General features: G+C 36.9%; 1 protein-coding gene across 2 annotated transcripts in view; it reads right to left on the minus strand.

Moving 5' to 3' along the window:
- TENM4 (teneurin transmembrane protein 4) overlaps positions 1-19,849 on the minus strand; it is a 1,677,033-nt gene that overhangs the window by 1,107,467 nt on the left and 549,717 nt on the right. For both annotated transcript variants that reach the window (XM_084535211.1, XM_084535210.1), the window contains exon 4: positions 2,037-2,087. The gene's annotated coding sequence lies outside the window, so the exon portion shown is untranslated. The remainder of the gene's footprint in view (positions 1-2,036; positions 2,088-19,849) is intronic.

Below are 19,849 nucleotides of genomic sequence, written 5' to 3' on the forward strand. Positions count from 1 at the left end.
TCATGCTCATACAATATGTCATTCCTAGAAGTCTGTTCCACAGAGTCTTGCATCTCTTGAATATGCAGTAACCAAACACAAGGATTTCATTCTTGACACTGTAAACCACACACAGACTGCTCCACATATGTTCACAGGGTGGATAGCTATAGCACATACTTTTTATACTAAAGTTTTTAAATGTCAGTGATGTTATACATTTCTTTCAATGGCTCTTCCATCAAGTGAATGATAGAGAAACAAGCAAGGAGCTGAGCAATTTTATCTGAAGTAAATGGCAGTGACTTAATATACAACATATTTGGCATGCATCATAAAAACAACAACAAAAAATACATGACAATTAATATGACAAAATATGGAACACAGGAAGCCCCTCTCCCTTTATATTATAATGTCTTATCAAATGAGTAATATTTCAGATTGGTTATATAGAAGAATTTCAATAACATCTTGGAGGCTTGACTAACTAAGGATAATACAGAGATAAATAAATAAATACAAGTCTCTAATTCCATCCTACAGATATATGACTTAAATCTGTCTATTAAATATTCCTAATTTTGTTGCAATGTTTGCATCTCTGCATTAAATAAATAAATAAATAATAAAGCTAACAACAACAACAACAAAAATGTAGCTCCAGGTGTCCTATAAGGACCTCTTTTTTTATTATAATGTAAATTTCTAGATATCCTGGAAACAGGTAAAAACTTTTTAAAAATGAATAGAAGAAAATAAATCAAAGATGAAAGTAAAAATATATATTTTAAAACACTGTCTTCATGTTTAAGGCTGTCTTAGGTTTGTGTCTGATTCCTTCTGTACTGGCAGTTATACAATATCTTCTGCCTGAGTAAAATGCACTAATTGGCTCCAGCCAGGTTTAAGACTTTATGATAATTTCAGTACAAACATGAAAAAAAAAAAAAAAGAAAAAAAAAAAAAAGAAAAAGGTTAATTAACATCAACAAGTACGTTATAATAGTTTCCATCTCACTACATCCACACAGGACTTTGTAGTAGAGGGTGCAAAATATTTCACTGATAAAATGTAGCAGCTTGCTTGAACCAGCCATTTCTACAGTTGAAATAAACTGTAGTCCCCCTTGAGATTAAACCACATGCTGCTAATTGCAAACACGCATTCAGATTGGAACTCTGGCTTCTGTATTTTGATGAGCAGTTTTGAAAATTTCAACAATTTATCTCCTTCCATGGCTAGCAATATGTCATCTTTAATCCAGCCATCAGTGAAAATGCCACACATAGGAATCCATATAACTTGCAAATTAGGTGACATAAGTATTATAACAATGGTGTCTCTGAGAAAAGACAAGTAGTTGTAGACAGGTGGATTGCCCAAGACAGTGCACATCAGATCTGGATCCAGGCTGCTAAACTGTTACAAAGATTTCTCCATACCTTAGACAGAAAAACTAGCAAATGTTGAGTTATGATTCCTAAAGGAACCTAGTAGTTAGGACACAAATCCATATTCAGTTCAAAAGGATTATGACACCCAAAGTTATAACCAAAACCATATCAAAGTTAATAGGGAATATATGTAATAAAGGGAGCAAGAAAACAGAAGCACAATCATTGCTCTTCAATTTTAATTTTTACAACTGAAATCACCATCTTAGTATCTCTTTTATGCCTACTTATCCTGACTGTGCTGAGCATCTTCAGTTCCGGTCAAGATAATGCAATTGGAACATGTACCAAAATTCAGAGTACAGGTAACCCTATTCCTGGTGCAGGAGCCATGGTGCACCAAATGGTGACTAAGACTACCAAAACCAGCTCAACTTATTACACTCTGCATGCTTTGTTAAAGCATAAAACTGAAAGCTCTATCCATTCCTTTCATTTTGCAGTACATTTTCCTCTGACAAAACATGCCTCTCCCATACAACAAAGTCTCCAACACCATCTCTAAACAGAATTCTTAATTGATTTTATACTCAGTTGTACATCAAAGTTGATGACAAGTGTTTCTTAAAGTACACATAGGCCACATCTAATACTCTTACCTTAATAACACCAGCAGGAGGTCTGAACAAATCTGGTGAAAATGCGGCCAACTGCCAAAAAAAAAAAAAGGAAAAAACATTATCAAGAGTAAACATATATGTAGAATTAAGGCCATAATCAAAGCCATGACTGTAAAATATATGAAGGTAGCCAAGCTGGTATAAATTTTGTATGATACTTGAAGATACACATCCTCCTCCTCCTCTTCTCCCAGTATTTTATTAAACTTAAATGTAGATGAACCAAAGATATATTTACTGTTAATATTAATTTTCTGTTCCCAGGTCTGATCAGAATACAAAATTTATCTATGTACTGCATCAGAAATGTTAGAGGAAGTTAATGATGACTGAAAAACTTCCTAGTCTTTTGTGATATGAGTAATAGGACAATCAATTTAAAAAAAAAAAAAAAAAAAAAAAAAAAAAAAAAAAAAGTGGAATCTTCTCATTATTTCCATTGCCACGACTTTTTTTGTTTGTTTGTTTGTTTGTTTTCAATTCTAGGGGTTATCAATATTTTATTTTCATATTTAATGAACACCTAAGACCAACAAAACTAAAAAATTCAGATTCTTAAAGTAAGAATTACTATTAATTTATTTCAAAATGTTAAAAACAATAACATTATCATAGTGTTCCTCATGCAATTTTAAGACAACCAATAAAAAATAAAGTTACGTAACCCCAAGAGTCATGAAAAGACAGAATTGTTGGCAGGTTATGACAAAATTCAGATTTTAGTCAAAATATATGATCAAGGGGAAACTGAATAGAATTTAAGGAGGGAAAATTAAAAACTTATTTAGAAATATTTCTTAGAAGACATTAAAACCAGAGCTGGAACCCATGAAATATACTGAGGAAGAAAGGGGTGGCAAAGTATAGCCATTAGGTCTTCTGAAAGCTACAAAGTTATACAGAGTTTCCCTTTGACAGGAAAGTTTCTCCAGTTATACTAAGTGCAGGAGGAGGCAAGAGCAAGGGTGGGGTATTTAAAATCATTTTGGATATGTTAATAGCTCTAGATTAATTTCCCTCGGGAGTAAAGATGGGGTTGACCATGTTTTCTGTATTTTATTTAAGTTATTTTAAGGCTTTGTTTTATTTTCAAGTTCCTGTATTTTCCCATTTTCAGTTCATAAAGAAGTATAGGAGTCAGGCAAACAATATACTTTTACTTCTTGTTGTTTTTTAAAATTCATGTTATTAGAATTGTAAATCCTGGAGGTTCATTCACTCATAATGAGGGATCAATATTTGTTTCATATATGAGATCTGCAATGTTTTTGTTTAATTTTCAATAGGAGGAAAAAAAATAGTGAAGATCACAGTTTATCAGTAAGTGATGACAAATAGTTCGATCAATCCTCTAGCACTGCAATTCCATACTCTTTAACTGAATAATCAGATGCTTCAAACTCTAGACTAGAGTCTACTCTACAATTTACACCAGAGTGTAACCTCCATTTTTGTGAATTATGAATTTTGTGAATTGTGAATACAATTTCTCTATCTGATTTGGGAGGCAGCAAGCATGAATATTCCTCACTCATATTATTCTGTGGAATAGTTTGCCCATGTGCCAAAGTCTTTTGACTTAGTATTGTCTTCTTTTTGATGGCAAAAAATAGGTCAGTCTTAACCAGAAAAGATGATTTCTATCATTGCCACTACCTGACATGTTTATACGTGTTTTAACTGACATAGGTTTATATTTAGTATGACTTTAGTACTAGAACTTCCTACAGTTTTATGCTGTTGTGCATTTATTGATTTCAGTTGCATGTCTCCAGGTTCACCTTGGCATTACTAAGTTACTGAGACTCATGCTCATGTTTTTTATGATGTATGATGGTTTGGGATCTTTTCAAACGGATGTGAAACAAAACACCACTGTGAACAATTAGACATAATTTAAGCCAGATATTATAATTATAATTTTACCTAGTTATATTACCTATTATAATTATAATTTTACCTTATTTTCCATCTATTACAATTGCACATGACTTATTGGAGTTACTGGTTCTTGTGGAGAGAAAAAAAAAAATCCTAATATATTCTGAGTAACAAACTATTTTAAGTGGTTGTATATTAGAGTAGCTCATAAATATGCCTCATTTCAGTACTGAATTTACTATATTTTTAATTTTCCAGCAGATTGGCTATAGTTTTAAAGGTTTCATCTAAAGCCGTCTGGGCTATTTAAAGGGTAAAATGTATTTAACTATTCAAAAGGCACTTGATCCTGTGAATGCACTTTGGTACTAATAGGATAGTCATTTTCCAGGCCAGTAAAAAGCTATTACTCACTGGAACACAAACAGATTGTGAGAGGGAACACTCATGCTGATGCCTGGCATCCTGACAATGGGAAATGGGAAATATGTTCCTTTCCTGAATTAAGTTGCATTGACTCTATCTGTTCCAAACATTTGGCTCAACTCCTTTCTTCTCATGATACTTATGACAATAATAGGATAATAGATTTATGACATGAAGGCACTGACCTTTGTCAGAGGGAACATTTTGACAGGAAAAGATGTGATATGCTGTTATGCTCTGTAATTTTGACAATGACTGACAGTGTGGCTGTATGTCAACATGGTAAAGCTTATGCTTATGTTTTTACATTGTCATCCTTGGATTAACTCCTGTTTTTTGTTGTTGTCATTGTTTTTATTACTGTTGTTTTGTTTTGGTTTTAGTTTCTTTTATTGCATAAACCTTTTCTAATGAAATTGCTAGATGGAGATAAATCATGCTGTTAGGAAGCCTAGATTCTGAGGTCACCCTACACCCATAGGTGTAAATTTTGCTCTAGGGAAAGATGGGGTTTTGGTAAGGTCACCCTAGTGAACACTGATGTTTCTTCTGATCTTTTAATCTATGCTGAGGATACACTCAGTTTAAGGACATACAGTCTATATTGCTTGCACTGTTGATCAATGTTATTTTACATTTTATTCTGCTTGTGTTTTCTTTCCATTGTATGACTGTTTTGATGGAAACTGGGCAAGTTTAAACTCAGAAAATAGAAAAGAGGTCTTACTGAATGTAATCTAAATAGTTAGGATATGATCAATTATATAGATGAAACTTTTTTTCTGTCTTCAGGCTTAGTGAATAGAGACTCTTTATCACCCTAGTAGCAAAGAATCTCATCCATAAGAAAAAGACAGATATCCAGGTAGTTAGACAAGGTGAAAAGGAAATTTTGCACAGAGAAAGTCGTCTGTCTAAAAGTAAGATGCAAATGTAGAGTATCAGCATTTTATTTTTTTTTTATTAGAAATTATAATTTCCAACATACAGTTTATTAGTCATACTTAACTGTTTGCACTTCCTCTTTTTCCTATCTAAGCAATGACCTCATATTTTAAGGGGACAACAAAATAACAATATGGTATGGCATGCAGTGTTCAACTCTTTTTTTTTTTTTTTCAAGTCTATCAGGAAGAATGTCCTCAGTGCTGTGCAGTGCAAACAAAATTGACGGCCTTTGCCCTGAAGGATTTCATCCTGCAAACTCTTACACATGAGTAATTTCATTCACTTGGGGTTTATTTCTGTTCCCAGTGAAATCACTGGTGAAATTTCCAGTAACTCCAGCAGAGAAGGATCAAGACCAAGAATATTAACATTGACTTATGTGACAACTCTTAGAGAAAAAATCAAACTGGAATACCATCAAAGCAATGAAAACTTGTTTCCTGTCTTTCACCTTCCATGATTTAGGTATTAAATTGCCTAGATGTAGCATCACTTTTCATTCAGCTTTCTGAGTGACATATAATGAGGTTTCATTGCTCACTATGACACTTTGACAAATGTTGTGTTACCATCGCTCTTAAGAGTGACTATACAAAACATCCCAACTCTGGAAACATAGTACAACTATAGTGAGAATCCACATGAATAATGCATGAAGCATGAGAAAGGAAGAAAATGTTAAATAATTTCAAAATGGGTCAAAATCATGACAATTTAGTTGGTGACAAGTAAAGTCATTTTTCTAAAATATTAGCCAACTGTGTCCCTTCTTCTAGATTGATTTGCACAGCAGAAAATGTCATTTTCCAGGCAGAAGGGGAATTTCCTAAATGGAGGGGAATTCAACTTCTACATGAGAGTTATAACGAGAACCAATAAATTAGGCAAAGTTCCTGTTTACCTAAGTTGAAATATGGGCCAAGCCCAAGAGAATGTTAATGTCTGCATTCATCTTTTTTTTTTTTTTTTTTTTTTTTTTTACGTCTTGAAATTTAAAGCATGTTGTGATAGATATCATAGATACAGTAATATTAGAAAAGGTACCAACTACAGAATATAAATATAATGTAACTGAATATTTTCACTTTATTCCACAGAGATTTCACTTTTATCAACTAAAATGAACTGGGATGTGAAGCAGGACTGAGGATAAACTATATGGGTTGAAGTTCTTATAGACAATTAGAAGATATTTTCATTTTTATATTAACAGTGACTAGAAGCTGGTATGCAGGCTATGTTACATGATATGGTGGTCTTCATCCAGTTCCCAGATTGTGACAGCATATGGCTCCTTCATATGGTAGTGTGATCAAGATACTAGGATTGTAACAAACCTTTTCAGACAGAAAGGTACCATATGACTGCTTTAATATCTTAAGTTAGGAGAACAAATGTGATCCATATAACTAAAGAGCTTTAGCTGCAACTTCTGAAGAAAGTATTCTGAAGAAGACAATAATTAAATGAATGAAGACAAGTGAAAAATTGTATAAAAAGAATACTCATTTACCACCTGAACCACCTTTAGTGAAAAGACAATTGATCACTTTAGAGAAACAAAATATTCTATAGGAAAATGCAGGCCCATCTAAAGGGGCCCATATGCAGAGGTGCACATATAGGTGCACATATGCAGAGGAAATCAGACATGAGGTTTTTCTAAATGTTTATGCAGAACTGAAGGGCTATGCATTTATTGGTGGGATAATTTGTTACGCTGGAGTGTGTCAACGGAGTATAGTGATGGATGGATGCACGTGCATGGAGAGCACATGTTAAGTTCTTCAAAAGAACAGACAAAAGTCCTGACAGTCTTGGAATTCCTGACTTTAAGGGCCAGGATCAGAGTGAAGTGGTAATGAGAAAAAATGATGAAGTAGCTCACCAGACTCACTCACTCATCAGGCTAGTGAGTTTTCTAGTAATGTCTCTTACCTGGGTCCCAGGGTAAGAGTAGGGGAAGACTTCCCTATGGGTTGGGTCTGGTCAGCATATCAAGCCCTCCCACAGAAAGGGGAGTGATGACATTCCCCTCTGTTCCTTTTCCTCAGAAGGACAGTAGGCTGACTTGTTCTAAGTCCTCTGTCCAATCTGGATGGACCTTCATCCTTCATTGTTTGCCCATCCATCAAGTTCCAGAGTCTCATCCCTGTTGTGTAAGGGCAGCTGGGAAAGTGAGGTAGGCAGGGAGGGGATTTGCCTGCTGACTTGAGCAGAAACTGTCTCATACGTCTCCTCCTTCTGCCTGGTAGCAAAAGGGTAGGGAATCCTTCATTTCTTGTGTTGTTGCCGCTGATGCATCTGTTCCAGGCATGGTAGAACATGATTCCACCAGCTGATCTTCTCTCTGACTCTCTAATACTCCTCAGCCTGCCCATCTCCTCCTGAAGCTCTTCCACAAGGCTGAGTAGTTCTTCTCCCTGGGTACAGCTCCCACAGGTGCACTCAGTGCTGTTGTCAGACACTGACAGAAACCTTGGGCACACCCTGCAGCCTGAGACCTGTGTGGCCACATCTTCCCTTGGGAAATCTGTCTGGGTAGCTACACCACTTTCTGTGGCTGGATAGGCCACAGGGGATGCAGAGGACATGGCTTTCTGCCAAGTGGATACCATGACTGGAGCTTCTTGCGAGAGGGTTACAACTACTATTGGAAGTTAGATGAGTGACAGTGCCCTCCCTGCATGCCCTCCCGCACAAGCTGCCACACAAACTGCCATGCAAATTGACACACATACTGTCCCTGTTGATGAACCATGGCCTGTTTGACTGCCCTGGTTGCTCACACTTCCTAAGGCTACCTTTTGCATGTATGGGGATGTTTGTCAATACTCCAGGCCCCATCATGCCTCATCATCTGCTCTCATGAGAGGTGTTGGCTCCTTTAGTTTCTGTACTCACTTGGAGTTTCCCCAGCTCAGGAACCTCCCTGTATGCTGTGACACTCCACTCATGCTTGCACTGGAGCTGATTGCCTTGGTGACTGAAGAAGATGAGTAGCAAAATGTTGCCTTCAGGAAATCTGTTAGTCAGCATCCCATGGAAGACTGACTCGAAACACAAAGGGGCCAAGGAAACATGACTGATCTTCAGGGACAACCTACTCAAAGTGCCATAATTGCCCATCCTGAGATGAAGGTAGTTGAACAGATGTAGCAGAATATAAACTTAGGTATGCAAGGAGCAGATCTGCACAAAAAGATGCGGTGCCCTGATAAGTTGGACATCACTATCTGTAGCATGTCTTCACTGCCATAAGGACTAAGCAAGTCTGGTGCTGCTTTTCCCTTGACAAAGGAATATTGTGATTGTCCACAGCTCCCAGGAGACTACATCTGTAGTACAGTGGTTAGTTTTGTGTTCCTCAGAATTATAACTGATAAAATGGGGAGAGTCCAGCAGAAGCTATGAAGATCTTCAGTAGCTGGTGCCAGACTCACCTCTGAGGTCCACAGTGAAAAAGGGAAATTCCTTTTAGGTATCAGGGTAAAGTTTTTCATGAAGAGAGTGATTAAACACTGGAGTGGACTGCGTACAGAAACTTTAGAGTCTCCATCCTTGAAGAGGTTCCCTGTGCATCCTTGAGCAATCTCATCTAACTTTGAAGCTTGTTCTGCAGAAGACCTACTGAAAGTTGGACTAGGTAATCTCAGAAGACCTTTCCAGCCATAATTACCACATGATTTTTTGAATTTAAGTATACAGCAAAGAACTGTCTATGAAAAGACAGTAAACCTTTTTCTCCCTGGCAGAAAAACTATCCCAGAATAAGTGGGCTACATGCGTAATTGTAGTGGGTTTACGTGGCAAGGTTTTGGTAGCAGGGGGCCATAGGGGTGGTTTCTGTGAGAAGGATCTAGAAGCTGCCCCATGTTTGGGAAGGGCCCCACTGCTGACCAGAGCCGAGCCAATAAGTGATGTTGTTTTGTGCCTCTGTGAGAGCATATTCAAGACAGGGAAAAAAACACTGTGCCACACAGCAGCTGGGAGAGTGAGAGGAGTGAGGAACAGCCTTGCAGGCACCAAGGTCAGTGAAGAAGGAGGGGGAGAGGTGCTCCAGGCACCGGAGCAGAAGTCCCCTGCAGCCTGTGGTGAGGACCATGGTGAAGCAGGATGTCCCCCTGCAGCCCATGGAGTACCACGGTGGAGCGGGGTTCCATGCTGCAGCCCGTGGAGGAGACCACGGTGGAGCAGGTGGCCCTGCACTGACGGAGGCTGCCACCTGTGGAAGACCCCTGCCGGAGCAGATTCCGGGCCAGACCTGTAGCCCGTGGAGAGGAGACATACAGGAGCAGGTGACCTGGCAGGAGCTGCTGCCTGTGGGGGACCCAGGTTGGAGCAGTTTTCTCCTGAGGGATGGACCCTGTGATACGGACCCATATCTGGAGCAGTTCTGGAAGAGCTGCTGCCTGTGGGAAGCCCACGCTGGATCAGTTCATCAAGGACTGCATCCCGTGAGAGGGACCCTACAGCACAGGGGACAAGGGTGACCAAGAAGGAGTGGCAGAGAAGAAGCACTGTAGACCCCCATAACCCCCATTCCCTGTTCCCCTGCGCCGCTCGGGGGGAGGAGGTAGAAAAGGGTAGATGGGGGGGAAGGTGCTTTTGGTTTCTTTCCTTTATTTCTCACTTCTCTAGCTTGTTAGTAATAAGCAATAAATCTTACTATCTCCCTATGCCGAGTCTGTTTTGCCCATTACAATAATTACTGCATGATCTTCTCATCCTTATCTCAACCTTTGAGCCCTTTTCATCATATTTTCTCCCTGTTCCTCTTTGAGGAGGGGGAGTGAGAGAGCAGCTGTGGTGGAGCTCAGTTGCCCACTCGAAAGGAATCACGACAGTAATTTTCTTTAAAATTTTACCTGGAAAATTTTGTAGAACAGTAACTGAAAGCTGCACCACAGGGAAAAAAAAAAAAAATCTGAAACCCTCAGCCAATATTAATGTTGAAAATGCAACTCAAGTATTTTTTGGGGAAAAAGTTTTGTGTTTTTTTTTTTTTTTTTTTTTTTAAGTAAAAAAATAAATAAAAAAGTAAAAAGGAAGAAAAAGAAAAGTAAAAAGATATCTTGAGAAAATGATTTGCAAGTAAGATTGGGTCGGGTGTAATATGATGGGATTCAAGCTTTTTTCATCTAAAACTTTGGCTCACGGTACATCTCCTTTTCAGATCTGTTATCTGAATTCTGAGCTAGTAAGACTATTGGGAATTCTCATTCTGTATGGAAAATCCTAGCTGGCAGAGGAAGCTGGCTTTGCTCCAGGGTAATGAAGACAAAGTTATTTCCCGAACAGGAGTGGGAAGCTAAAATGGATACTAGTTTTGACAGTAATGAAGAAGACTATCACCTCTCTATTAGAGGACCTAAGGATGTTGAGTAATGAGACTACTAAAAATAGATACATTTTCCACATAAATTGTGGTAAAATGTTCCTTCCCCCACCCCGTCAAAAAAAAAAAGTTCAGAATCATTTGTTTGTTTGTTTGTTTGCTTGTGTTTGTTTTTTTTTTTTTTTGAAGTGTTTAATTTCTTTTGATTAAATTAATATTAAAATTAAAAAATAATCAGAGAAAAAATAAAAATAAATAGGATTTTTATTTTTTTCTTCTGTAACAGCTGCATTGTTTTCCATAGATATAACTGAAATGTGATGCTGGAGTGTTTGTTGTTGTTGTTGTTTTGTTTTGTTTTGTTTTCTTTTTTCTTATAATTCTATAAATGCAAAATGGCAAAACTATTAAAGTTATTAGTGAATATTTTCATGGTTTTCTGAAAACAGCATTTTACTCATACATGTCCAGACTTCCTTAATCTTTTTTTTACAGCAAGGGATAACTGCTTATAGCACAGATATAAACAAAGTAATCAACATTTCTAAGCACATTTCCTTTAAAACTACAGCCTCTAACCATTTAGGATCACTTCTCAGAGAACACATGAAAGAAACTCATTTGCTGAGAATTAATGAGAAAAAACATCAGAACTGTATCAACCATATATTTACATTTTCTTAGGACATGCTGCTGAATTCCAGATAAACCTGACCTGCTAATAAATTTTATTTATGAATAATATCAGACTAAAAAGAAAAGAAAAAATACACAGTTTTCAATGTAAATCAGAGACTTAAAACTCTTCCTCTGTCACTCACATTCACTCTGCTTCTGGATTGCGGACAAAATTCTAGACAGGAAGATTTGTACAATGTGCACAGAGTACATTAATCTACTGCACTACAAAGTCCATTAATTTTGAATACTGTTATCAATTACACTACATGACATAGTGAGATCTATATTATTACCTTTATAAAAGTGCCTTTTCTGATAGGGATTTGGCCAACCTCTTTTCAGTGGTTTGTGGGAACAGGACAAGGGGTAATGGCCACAAAATGGAGCACAGGAAGTTCCACACCAACATGCGAAAGAACTTCTTCAGGGTGAGGGTGACGGAGCACTGGAATAGGCTGCCCAGGGAGGTTGTGGAGTCTCCCTCTCTGGAGATATTCAAGGCCCATCTGGATGCCTACTTGGGCAGCCTGCTCTGAGGAACCTGCTTTGGCAGGGGGGTTGGACCCTATGATTTCTAGAGGTCCCTTCCAACCCCTGCAATTCTGTGGTACTGAGGGCTTCATTTTTACTCTGGATACGTTGTAAAGTTTTGTGTATGCACATGGTAAGGCAGAAATCTCAAAGTCATACGTACATATGTTACATATTTTCATGAATATTGTTTTCATCTTCAGTATCACAATACCAGGATGCTCATTTAATTAAATTAGGCAACTCTCATTTTTTGTTTGTTTGTTTTTATTTTTTTTATTATTATTATTATTTATTTATTTATTATTTTAATTTTTAAACATCTTAATTTAAACTATCTATTAATAGGAATAGAGACTCGGATTGTCTAGATGCATATGCTTTCAGCATTAATCTTAAATAAGGAGGGAACAACTAGATGTTTCTTTACAAAGTCAAGGTATGTTAGTGTCTAAGTCAGGAAATGATTTGCATCAGGTTGATTACATAGTTGCTGGAAGATCTCTCCAGAAAGTTGTCCATGTTATTAAGAATTTCACAGAATTTCACAGAATTTTTTCTAGGTTGGAAGAGATCTCAAGGTCATCGAGTCCAACCTCTGACCTAACGCTAACAGTCCCCACTAAACCATTTCCCTAAGCTCTACATCTAAACGTCTTTTAAAGACCTCCAGGGGTGGTGACTCCACCACTTCCCTGGGCAGCCTGTTCCAGTGCCTCACAACCCTTTCAGTGAAGAAGTTCTTCCTAACATCTAACCTAAAACTCCCCTGGTGCAACTTAAGCCCATTCCCCCTCGTCCTGTCACCAGGCACGTGGGAGAACAGGCCAACCCCCACCTCGCTACAGCCTCCCTTGAGGTACCTATAAAGAGCGATAAGGTCGCCCCTGAGCCTCCTCTTCTCCAGGCTGAACAAGCCCAGATCCCTCAGCCGCTCCTCATAGGACTTGCTCTCCAGGCCCCTCACCAGCTTTGTCGCCCTTCTCTGCACCCGCTCAAGCACCTCCATGTCCTTCTTGTAGCGAGGGGCCCAAAACTGAACACAGTACTCGAGGTGCGGCCTCACCAGAGCTGAGTACAGGGGGACGATCACCTCCCTAGCCCTGCTGGTCACACTGTTCCTGATACAAGCCAGGATGCCGTTGGCCTTCTTGGCCACCTGAGCACACTGCTGGCTCATATTCAGCCGACTATCCACCATCACTCCCAGGTCCTTCTCTGCCTGGCAGCTCTCCAACCATTCCTCTCCCAGCCTGTAGCTCTGCTTGGGGTTATTGCGCCCCAGGTGCAGGACCCGGCACTTGGCCTTGTTGAACTTAAAACTATCTATTAAAACTATCCCCTGCTTTTAACCACCAGAGAGAAGACTGGTACCTTTCTCTTTTCTTTATGAAAGACTCATATTCTCTCATTCACACTCATTTTCTACTTTATTTCCTAGGTCACTAATTTTTCACCTGGTGGTACACTGACTGCTGCTGATTTGAGTTACTGCTCCCAGCCTGCCTGCGGGTGCTCAGCACTGCTTCATTGGCAGAAGTTATTGCTTTGCCAAGCTTGACACTTTATTCAGCTTAGCTCCCTGTATAATTTTAATCCAAATCATTAAAACAATCCAGGTTAAAATGAACAAACAAACAGCAGTCAGTATTTGCTGGAATTAATTATATCTGTTGTGTGCTCCATGCATTAATGGCACTGTGGAAATGCATCCTGAGTGCTCAGTACTCAATAAATTGTTCAATGACCAAAGGGATCTCAACATGTTGGAAAGATAGGATGACACAATCCTCTTGAAATTCAACAATATCAAAATCAAATTCCTGCAGCTGGGATGGAATAATATGCAATGGTAGAGTCTGATGGCCAACTGTCTGTAAGGCACTTTTGCATATAAAGACCCCAGTGTCCCACTAGACAGCAAATTGTACATTGGTATCTGTCATGTATCTTGTGGCAATGAAGGACTATCAGCAAGCGGAAACAGTATGTTGAGGGAAGCAATGGATTCACATCCACTCATCCTCTGTGAGGATGCATCTGAAGTACTACATCTAGATTTGGGATCCCCAGTACAAGAAAGCCTAATCAGATAAATGGCTTGTGTAGAGCCACCAAGATCGTTAGGGGATCTGGAGTAGATTTTCCAGAGAGGATGTGCAATCTCTATCCTTTGGTGTTCAAGATTTGAGTGGATACGACCCTAACAATTGGATCTAATTAGACCTGCTTTGAACAGGTGTTGGACTTGAAACCTTCCAGAAGTTCCTTCGAAGGTAATTTATTCTGTGATTCTATAACTTTAAGAGGAAGATTTATTGTCATCTTCAACTGTCAAATATATGGCTACAGAATCTCTCTTTGGAAGTGCAGAGTGATGAGATGAAATGAAGTTGAAACACATGAAATTTCATGTAAATACAAGAGAAAACTTCACTTGAGGGTAGTCAAGTGTTGGAAAAGGGGCCAAAAAAAAAAGCTATGAAACTTACGGGTTTGAAGATATTCACAATATGGTTGAAAGAGGACCTGAGAAACATGAATAACTTTAAAGTTGGTCTTGCTTTTTTGTGAGAGGCAACATCTCTAGAGGTTATTTCCAGCTAAAATCATTCTATGACTCTGAACTGATAAATTTTCTTGACATTTTCTGTCTGTTTTAAGGGTCTACAGAAAAAGTTGCTTCCAGGAATTCTACATATATATATATATGTATATATATTACCATAATATCAAAATTATGTTGCAAAAACATCCCAGAACATTGTTCTTTCAATGGGTCTTTCCCCAATACATCCATATACTGTGCATTACTTTACAGAAAAATGTGGTTGAAGTTTTTGCCTGCAAAGATGTAAGTTCCTTGAAAATATGGCTATGTGTATGATCAAATCCACCCAGTGCATAAGAGGTAATTAACCATAGATTTCTACTCCATTTGTAAATGAGACAGAATTGTTAGAGCAGGAAATAATCAATGATTATGTGATTTCACTTGCTTTGTTTCTTCTTGGATGATCTCTAGAAGATGCTTATGACATGTAAACTGTAAAAATAAAAAAGACAAAAGAAAAAAGAAAAACATTTTTTCTTTTCTTTTTTTCCTTTTTTCTTTTTTTTTTTTTTTTCCTTAATTTTATAGAAGCTCAGGAAGACATTGATTTGTCTATGGGTGGTTGTCAGATATTTTAAACCATACCCTCTTTCCAATGACATTTTAAATAAATAATCAAATAAATAAAACTTTGTAAAGAACTGAATATTAACAGAGAATACTTGACATCCTAAATATGGGATTATTATTATTATTATTATTATTATTATTATTATTATTATTATTATTATTATTATTAGATAACGTGCTCTTTTTTATATGTTACGGTATTTTATGCTGACTTAAATCTCCTATATCCCTATAGCTTAGGGATATGGTTTAGTGGGGACTGTTAGAGGTCAGAGGTTGGACTCGATGATCTTGAGGTCTCTTCCAACCTAGAAATTCTGTGATTCTGTAACACAGTGTGGCTATGGAGACCTCATCTTACCATGCATGAAATGAGTTAGTGGGGTACAATGGCTCAAGTAGTTGAATGAGGTGACTAGAGTATGGAGTTTGTATGTTTAGCCATCATGCTTTGATTTCTTTTGAAATATTTCTTCATATATACCATAAGGAGCACCATTTATTAATTGCATGTAATGCATCTATTCAAGGCCTCTTCTATGAAAGGCAGTGGTAGAAGAATTAAGGCATTCATTCAAGATGTCTTTTGATTTATTGCTCCTCTTACCTCTGTACAAACAAAAGAAAGCAAAATAAATTCAAACAAAATAAATAAATAAATACATCATTTCTCTTTAAAAATGGTCTGATTAAAAATTTAAGAATGCATATGTAGTTTAGATTATAATAATCCTTCCTCAACTGAATTTGCATTTTATAGATAGAATATCTCTTACTCATGTTACTGCTAGTAATGTTTTAAGCCATGCTCAGAAAAAGAAGCTACTTAAAAGTCATGTGGTATAAATATAACATCAAGCACCACTGACATATTTAGTCTGATGAGAGAGAGGAAAACAAACTACTGGCAAAATATCATAGCAGATAGCCTTTCGCCTCCCACATGTCAAGTTTCTTGTATACTAACTGTCATAGTGCCATTTGTCTTTGTTAGTAAGACCCCAAGTTAAGTAAGCATCAGGTTAAGAAAAGTGACTTTCTGACCGAACTAATTCTTGAAAAGTGAGATGCCATCCTTGAGGCAAATTTACAGATTTGTTATCCATCTTGTAGGTCACCACTTCCAAACAACTTATGGAAGAAGCTGGGGCCAAAATTCCCATCATGCTCTGTATTCTGTGAGCACAAATAGCTGATATCTAAATATTTCATTGGCATACAAACACAAACAGTATTTTTCTTTTGTACAAAATAAATATGTACTTTTACATGTTTATGGGAAAAAAAAAAAAAAAAAAAAAAAAAGGAAGTGAAACTATTTCAAGGTATGATGTATAAGCTTATTTTTACCTCTGTGAGTAACCTCACTCAAGTTACTTTTTTAAATATAATATAAGTTAGTGGGGGTATTGACACTAGAGCTTCAGTAGTTAACCATAGTGGTTTAAAAATCTTATATTGGGTTCTGAAGATGTAAGTAGGAGAATGGAGTAGAAGAAGATTTTTATTTTTTTTTTTCCTACTGTTTAAATATTATATTTACCTTTGATTTTTGTTTATCTTTTCTCTAACAACTTTGATGATCTCTAAAGCAGACTTTATGAAGGACTGGGCTTTGGTACAGTAAAATAAAGCCAGAGTAAGAAAAGTTGGATTCTTTAATTGTAGATATATATTTTTAGAAACTTCGTAGGAATGGGTGTCACTACCACTCCTCTAGCTCTCAACATTAGTTGAATGCTGTGTTGAAGTATCCCAAAATACTCCCTGCCTGAGTTTGATTTTTAAAGCACCTTTATTGTCACTGTTCTGATACTGCAGTCACTGGACTGATATCAGTAGTCACTGGATTTGATGCCTTCTGGAAGCTACAAAAAAAACAAAAACCATTTACAGATGTCATATATGGTCCATTCTCTCATCACTTCCTATGACAAATACACAAGATTTCTTCTTAAATTCTTTATTCTTTAAGGCTTTTGGGGGGCTTTTGCTTTCTTGCTTGTTTTTACTGTGTGCTATGTATTTAATGATAACTTTTAGCTATGTCATATCTGGGTTTAGCTGGTTCTTAAAAAGTAAATTGAAAATATTTATATCTCTGTGGGTAACCAGAATTTTTCATACTCTAAGATAATGGGAATTTAACATGCACAGCTAAATTTCTGAGTAGATACTTAACCTGTCTAATGAGTATTTCTATTGCTTGCGACATTTTATATCCTGGGTTGTATTTACACAACAGTAAAAGCAAAATGGAAGAAAGTCAGTTCTTCAGTTTTGTTCAATGTTGTGACCTTTCAAAAGTGTAATCCTTCCTGGATTATATGGTTTTAGGAAATCCTAAATCATCCACCAGTCCCTGATATTTATGCCAGTAAGTATTTATTTACCTATTTATTTATTTATTTATAAGGTGTTGGGGGATGTCTATCTATGCAAAGGCTATGTCTTCAATTGCAATGTATGCAATGACATATTCTTACTGTGTTACCAGCAGTACACGAGTACAGAATGCCTATCAAAGAGATCAGCAAACATGAAGGGACAGATTCAGTAGGAGAGCAGAATTCACCTACAGATATGTGTACTAAAAATATATTTAAATGACTGCAGAAGTGTTATCTGGGAGAAGAGTATCTGTCTCAAAAGTGGCTTTCTGTCCACCAATAATAAATTCTCATACCATACTGATGGACATTGGCTAGGTGTCTGTGATGCACTAACTTACAAAAATCTTACTTAAAAAGTAAGGTGTTGTTTGTTTGTTTGTTTGTTTGTTTTATTTATTTTCGGCTGGGTACAATTCCCAGTTCAAGGGGAACAAACCTCTACATGCAGTTTCCAGATGTTACAATAATATAATTACACATCTCCATTTTAATGTAGGTTGGTAAAAATTGTCTTTTCAAACATGATTTCAAACACTAATCAGTCAGTCAACAAGATTACCATAACAAGTTATTTGGGGGTAACAGCATCCTGCTCCATGCAACTATATCGTAACTGGAGAATATTATGGTTTGACATTACAGGATAATGAGGATCAAAAATAATTATGCATATTAAAAAACCTTTCCTGACAGTATGTGCAGCATGATTCAAAGACATGGCTAGTGAAAATGGTGAAAATGTTATTTCAATCCCACGCTGATTTCTACTGTTTTAAGTACTCTGCAACTAAGGATAATCAAGAGTAGCACACACAGGATACTGAAACATTGCTCAGTGATTTTTCCTTCCACATATAGACCAATAATTGCTTTCCCCTTTTTTATATATTCTACTTTATGTGGAATGACATCATTGAGCAAGCTTACAATTTATACTGCTGGAAATGGCGATATGCCCTGGAAATAAATTAGATTGCTGTCTTGTCACAATAAATGTCTCATATTTCATCACAAAGGCCCCAGATTGTCCCCCAAGAAAGGAAATACCAACAGTGATAATTTATAAAAAACATTATTAGAGAAAAAAAAGTAGAGGAAATCTATCAGTCCTTCAATGTCTCTAGCTTTTGATATTTTCATCAGCCAATATTTGCAGGTGATGCTCTGTTATCCAGTTGGTGCAAATCCCACTGATTTCAATGAACTGATTCTGTTATGTGGCACACCACAAAATGTGCAGGTCATGTCTCAGATACTACTTTTATGTCACTGACCCTCATCCTACAGTTTTGCTTCTCAACAGTCTCCCTGACAATAGTATTTTCATGCATAATTAAAACAGGAAAAATCTGTTTTGTAGTGGTTTGGGGATATTTATATTATACTGTAACTGAAACATCAGCAAAACTAAAGAGAGACTGAAGAGGCTAAATAAATAAATATCTTTTCTACAGCAACTAATTTTAAGTTTAGCATCCATTTCATAGGTCAGTGCATTCAGTAGATCTTCCACTAGAAAGAACACTGGAAAAAGATAAAACCAACCAACCAACCAAAAAACAAAAACAAAAACAAACAAACAAAAAAAAAACAACACACCCAAACCTGTAGGATTTTCTTCTCTGTTTCATTCTTAAACTGTATTAGAGATTTGCAGTGATCTCTTTAGAAAGTTTAAAGGGAGTAAAATTTCTTGTGCCTTTTGAGCAAAACAGTGACATAAAATGCTAAATGTTTGGATCATTGCTGAAGGAACTTCCTAGTCTGCTCATAATATGAATTTTAATATCAAGCTTTTTTTTTCATGTATATTAGAATGAACTCGGAGTAATGCCAATGACTTCAGTTAATTTACCCTGTATTTTCAGTGAGTAGTGGATCTGACTGATGGAAATCATTGAAGTTGCTCTGGATTTATTATAATAAAATATCAGAGAATGAATCTTAGATTTGTTTACAGGTGTATAAAAGGCTAGGTTTGCAGATGACAATAAAAGTACCAATTTAATTAACATTAGCAACATTCCTGAGAAAATGTTGGTTTAGCTTTTATTTGCTGAGAACATTTTATGTACAAGCTGGATGGATTCCTGGAAGAAGCAAGAGCAAACAAATCCCATTTACAAACACTAACAGTCCATGTCAGACCCATTTCTATTAAAGTATTAAACACAGATCATCCCCTAATAACTCTTTCAACAAATAACTTCCAGTTCAAATGGCCATCCCTAGGGGTTTGTGTATTTTTATTTTTCCTGAGCTACCTCCAATGGAGTAAAATATTACTCATCATGTAACAACACGAATAGCTATTAAAAATCCATCTGAAACAAAAGAAAAGAAAACAAAATGGGGCGAGACAGTAATACCTGTTTCTGTACTGCATAGGCTACCAAACTCACTTAGTCTT

This window comes from Aythya ferina, assembly GCF_964211825.1.
Source record: "Aythya ferina genome assembly, chromosome: 1".
NCBI classification, from domain to species: Eukaryota; Metazoa; Chordata; class Aves; order Anseriformes; family Anatidae; genus Aythya; species Aythya ferina.